Source organism: Papio anubis, chromosome 4 (assembly GCF_008728515.1).
Source record: "Papio anubis isolate 15944 chromosome 4, Panubis1.0, whole genome shotgun sequence".
NCBI lineage: Eukaryota > Metazoa > Chordata > Mammalia > Primates > Cercopithecidae > Papio > Papio anubis.
This window is the reverse complement of record NC_044979.1, coordinates 172,007,284-172,012,595: the sequence shown is the minus strand read 5'-3', so window position 1 is coordinate 172,012,595 and position 5,312 is coordinate 172,007,284. Positions and strand designations below refer to the sequence as shown.

Genomic DNA, 5,312 nt, shown 5'->3' with positions numbered 1-5,312 from the left:
ACAGGCATGAGCCACCATGCCCAGCCAGAAGTGTGAACTTTTTTTTTCACATTTGATGAGATGAAATTTGCAATGTCAACTTATTTTTGAAATTTCCTGAATTTTGAAATTTGAAAAAGAGGTAGAATTTGCAAAGCACAGGAATAAGTGCACTGAAAATCACTTTCAGACCAGAAACTGAAACTTTGGGGTAATTATATTAGTCAGAGTTCTCCCAAGTAACAAAACCAACAGGGCGTGTGTGTGTGTGTGTGTGTGTGTGTGTGTGTGTTTTTAAGTGGAGAGAGATTTATTTTACGGAATTGACATGTAATTGTGGAGCCTTAGTGAGTCCCAAATCTGATGGGGTAGGCAACAGTCTAGAGGCTCAGGGAAGAGTTGCAATTGATGCCCAAAAGCCATCTGCTGGCAGAATTATTTCTTGCTCAAAGAGGTCAGAAGTTGTTCTATTCCTGCCTTCAACTGATTGGGTGAGCCCCACCCACGTTAGGGAGAGCCATCTGCTCTATTTCAACTTGGCTAATTTAAATGTTGATCTCCTCCCAAAAACCCTCATGAAAACATCCAAAATAACAGCTTAGCAAATATCTGACCACCATGGCCTATCCAAGTTGCCCTGTAAAATTAATCAAGGCAATTTTCTGGATCCCTGTTTCTCAGGGTACACCTTGAGCTCTATTGCACAGGACTGTACCCAACATTGTCTGAAATTTAACATTTTTAGTTCCTGCCTACTAAATATGCATGGCGAGTCTTGTCATTGCAACAAAAGCTGTGCCCACACATTTCTCTACACTCTCTTGGGAGCTGGGTTTGCCCAGGCTGGAGAACCACTGATGAAGGCTGTCTAACTCTGCAGTAATGCTGCCAAAACATTGGCAGTATCAAGAAGGTGAACTTCTCAGGTTTTGATGTTCAGACTTCACATGGAGATGGTTGTTGTCTAATGCAAGTGTTGGCAAACTTTTTCTGCAAAGGGCCAGATAGTAAATGTTTTAGGCTTTGGGACTCTATGGCCTTTCTTAGAACTACTCAGCCCTACAGTGGTAGGATGAAAACAGCTAGACAGAGTACACAAACAAATGAATGTGGCTGCGTTCCATCAAAACTTTATTTTATGGACACTGAAATTTGACTTTCATATAATTTTCACATCTTCAGATATTCTTCTTTTAATTTTTTTTTAACCATTTAAAATGTAAAGACCAGGTCAGGCATGGTGGCTCATGCCTGTAATCCCAGAACTTTGGGAGGCCAAGGTGGGTGGATCACTTGAGGTCAGAAGTTCAAGACCAGCCTGGCCAACTTGGTGAAACCCTGTCTCCACTAAAAATACTAAAATTAGCCAGCCATGGTGGGGCATGCCTGTAATTCCAACTACTTCAGAGGTGAGGCAGGAGAATCGCTTGAACCCAGGAAGTGGAGGTTGCCGTGAGCTGAGATTCCACCACTGCACTCCAGCCTGGGTGACAGAGTGAGACTCCATCTCAAAAAACTAAAATAAAATAAAGAAAAATAAAATGTAAAACCATTCTTAGCTCAAGGACAGTCAGAATTTAACTTTCCTGTGTCTCATCTCTCACCAATGTACTGTGTGTCCAGTTAAGAACTGAACAAAATCTTCAATGAGCATTCATTTAACTGAACCAAATGGGAATTGAACAAATACAGTGCTGTTCAAACTTTTGTTATTAGCAGAAACTTTTTGGAATTCAAATCTGATGGAAACCTCAATGTCTGAAACAAACGTAGTACTTTATTGGTAAAATTTTATTTCACAAGTTCAGATTTACAATACTTGTACCTTTTGATGAATACAGAAATTGAGAGGAAGTTCCAGATGGCTGTGTCAAGATGCTCTTTGCTTAAACTGATCCAGATGCTTGAGAGAGGAGAACGAGAGGGAAGTTTCTGTTCTGAAGCAGAACCATGGACAATATCTAACGGTCGCTTGTATTCTTATTCATAACTATAAAAGTCAGGCAAGAAGCATCAAAACTTTACCATAAATGACAAACATAATATCGGCATGTCTCAAGCTGTTGATACACAACTGGCTCTTTCGGTTGTGATAAGGGCATGTTATAGCTGTATTCCCGCAACTTTATGTGGGTGGAGAAACGCAAGTATGAATTTTTAAGAGATCCATACGAGAGATACAAACTTCCTAGCCACTGGCATAGTTGCAATAAATGCAAACTCCCGGTGGAAATGCTGGGAGAACTTTGATTCCCAGGTGAGCACAAAGAGAAGGTAAAACAGCCGGGCCCAGTGGCTCATGCCTGTAATCCCAGCACTTTGGGAGGCCAAGACAGGTGGATCACCTGAGGTCAGGAGTTCGAGACCAGCCTGGCCAACATGGTGAAACCTCGTCTCTACTAAAAATACAAAAATTAGCCTGGCATGGCAGTGCACACCTGTAATCCCAGCTACTCAGAAAGCTGAGACAGGAGAATCACTTGAACCCGGGATGCGGAGGTTGCAGTGAGATCGTGCCATTGCTCTCCAGCCTGGGTGACAAAGTGAGACTCTGTCTAAAAAATAAATAAATAAATAAATAAATAATAAAAAAGAAAGAAAGAAAAAAAAGGAGGTAAAAAGGAAACCCAGCTTAGCTTAGCACACAGGTGGGCCCTGTGTGTATTTTTAGTATCCGAGTGTCCTGTTCTTATTACAGTTTTGTAAATAGGAATTTTTTTTCTTTTTCTTTTCTTTTCTTTTTTTTTTCTTTTTTCTTTTTTATGAGACAGAGTCTCGCTCTGTCACCCAGGCTGGAGTACAATGGTGCAATCTTGGCTCACTGCAACCTCCGCCTCCCAGGTTTAAGTGATTCTCCTGCCTCAGCCTCCCGAGTAGCTGGGATTACAGGTGCCTGCCACCACGCCCAGCTAATTTTTGTATTTTTAGTAGAGACAGGGTTTCACCAGGTTGGCCAGGATGGTCTCGAACTCCTGACCTTGGGTGATCCACCTGCCTCAGCCTCCCAAAGTGCTGGGATTACAGGTGTGAGCCACCACGCCCAGCCACTTCATTACTTTTTTAAGGCTGAATCACGTCCCATGATATGGATACATCATAGTTGATTTATCCATTCACCCATCGACGGACATTGAGTTGTTTCAACCTTTTGGCTACTGTGAATACTGCTGCTATGAGCACTGGGGTACAAAGAACTGTTTGAGTCTCTGTGTTCAGTCCTTTGGGCATGTATCTAGCAGTGGAATTGCTGGACCATGTAGTAGTTCTGTACTAAATTTTTGGAAGAACCTCCTTACTGTTTCCACAGCCGGTGCACCATTTTACATCCCCAATAGTGCAAAAGTGTTTCAATTTCTCCGCATGGTCACCAACACTTGTTGTTTTCAAGGGCTTTGGTTTTTGATACAGGCTATCCTAACAGGTATGAAGTGAGAAAAATGTTAAATGAGATTTGAGTTGAGCATTTACGGCTCCTGAAGCATTTTCAAGTCGCTCTGAGTGACCTTAGGGTTCAGTAGATCACAGTGGGAAGACCGGGGCCGGGTTTTACACTGTACGAGTAAACCTTCCTCGACTTCATTCCAAGAAAAGGAGGGAGGTGGTTGATTTCAAGCTGGAGGCGAGACAAGAGAAGGAAACAGCTATGTCTCAGTGCAGAAACCAGCCACCCCTCCTCAGGACCAGGTGAAATGAGGACTCATTCCTCCCCTTCTCCCCTTTCTCCTCTCCTCTCTTCCCATGCCCTCCTCTTCCCTCCCTTCTGTCTCTACACACACACACACACACACACACACACACACACACGCACAATCACAATAAAACTTTATTTCCCCGTTCTCTCTTCAGGGGCACAGCGCCAACATACTGCAAGAGATTATCCCAGTTTAAAATATTTAAATCAATACCAGTTTGGGTTGAATGGAGTTTAATTCAGGGAGACTCATCTACAAACCAGTTGAAACCCTCATTGCTTCTGGCGCACCCTGGAGACACCTGCAGTGGGCTTTCTCCCTGCCTGCCTCTTCCCCACCACAGCACGGCCGCGGGCTCTGCCTGCCTCTTCCCCACCACAGCACAGCCGCGGGCTCTGCCTGCCTCTTCGCCACCACAGCATGGCCGTGGGCTCTGCCTGCCTCTTCCCCACCACAGCACAGCCGCGGGCTCTGCTTGCCCAGCCCTTGCAACCTACCCATGGCTCTGCAAGGCTGGCCACTGTCCCAACTCCAGCCTCACTCCAGCTGCCATGAGGCTGCTAATATTCTTCCCCCATGACAGCAGTGATGCTTTCTGCTCTGAAGGAAGAAAACTTCCCTCCAAATATCATGAAGCTGTGATGGCTCTTTTGTCTCCCAGCTACACCTTCTGATTCTGTTAAGAACTTGTAGGCTGGGCACGGTGGCTCAGACCTGTAATCACAGCATTTTGGGAGGCTGAGGCAGGAGAATCGCTTGAGCCCAGGAGTTTGAGACCAGCCTGGGTAACATGAAAAACCCTATCTCTAAAAATAAAAATTAGCCGGGCATGGTGGTGTGCACGTGTGTTCCCAGCTACTTGGGGAGGCTGAGATGGGACAATTGCTTGAGCCCAGGGGGTCAAGGCTGCAGCGAGTGGAGGCCGTGCCACTGCACTCCAGCCTGAGCAAAAAAGTTAGACCCTGTCTCAATTAAAAAAAAAAGAAAAGAAAAAAGAACTCGTATCAAATATCCCAGTTGCCAGACTGAGAGGCTGCTTGTATTAAATATATCTCCCTTCCTCACCCTAGCAGTCCCTCTCACCCACTGAGGTGCCAGGGCAAAGAGTGACCCTAGCTCAGGATGACTTCTCCGTCTCCCCAGTCACAGACGGTTTATGACCCCTTCTCATTCTTGTCCCCAGAGGGCATGTCCCTGAGGACTCAAACTTACCCTGAGATGCACCCAAGGGGCTTGAAGTCCTACAAACAGGGCTCCCTGTGACTGGCATGTGAGCTGGAAGGTAATAGATATTCCCACCTCAGCCGGCTTTAACAAAAAGGAAAATGTGTTCCGTCACTGAAGCTGAAGTCCTGAGCTAGGACAGCTCCAACATCCTCTCTACCAACATCCTCAGAGTTTGGCCCGGTCCCCAGGATAGCTCCCTAAGGCTCAGATGGTTGCCACATTGCCAGTCGTCACATCCAGAAACGGTGCTACCTTGTTGAGGGAAAAAGTGGTCCTTCGGCGCTTTGTTCCTCTTTTTAAGAGCAAAGAAGCTTTACCCAAGAGCCCCCCGACAGTCCCTCCAATCTCATTGGCCCTGATGGCATCACATGACCAAGCGCAACAAATCACTGCAGAGGGATGGGATGGGACCAC

General features: G+C 45.6%; 1 long non-coding RNA gene across 1 annotated transcript; it reads right to left on the bottom strand.

Annotated features, from left to right (window-relative positions):
• Window positions 1-1,470: 1,470 nt before the first annotated feature.
• Window positions 1,471-4,424, bottom strand: LOC108584890. Its single transcript, XR_002520825.2, has 3 exons — window positions 3,483-4,424; window positions 3,276-3,393; window positions 1,471-1,882 (listed from the first exon to the last, which is right to left on the bottom strand). It is a non-coding gene; the product is annotated as an uncharacterized LOC108584890 (long non-coding RNA).
• Window positions 4,425-5,312: the final 888 nt, after the last annotated feature.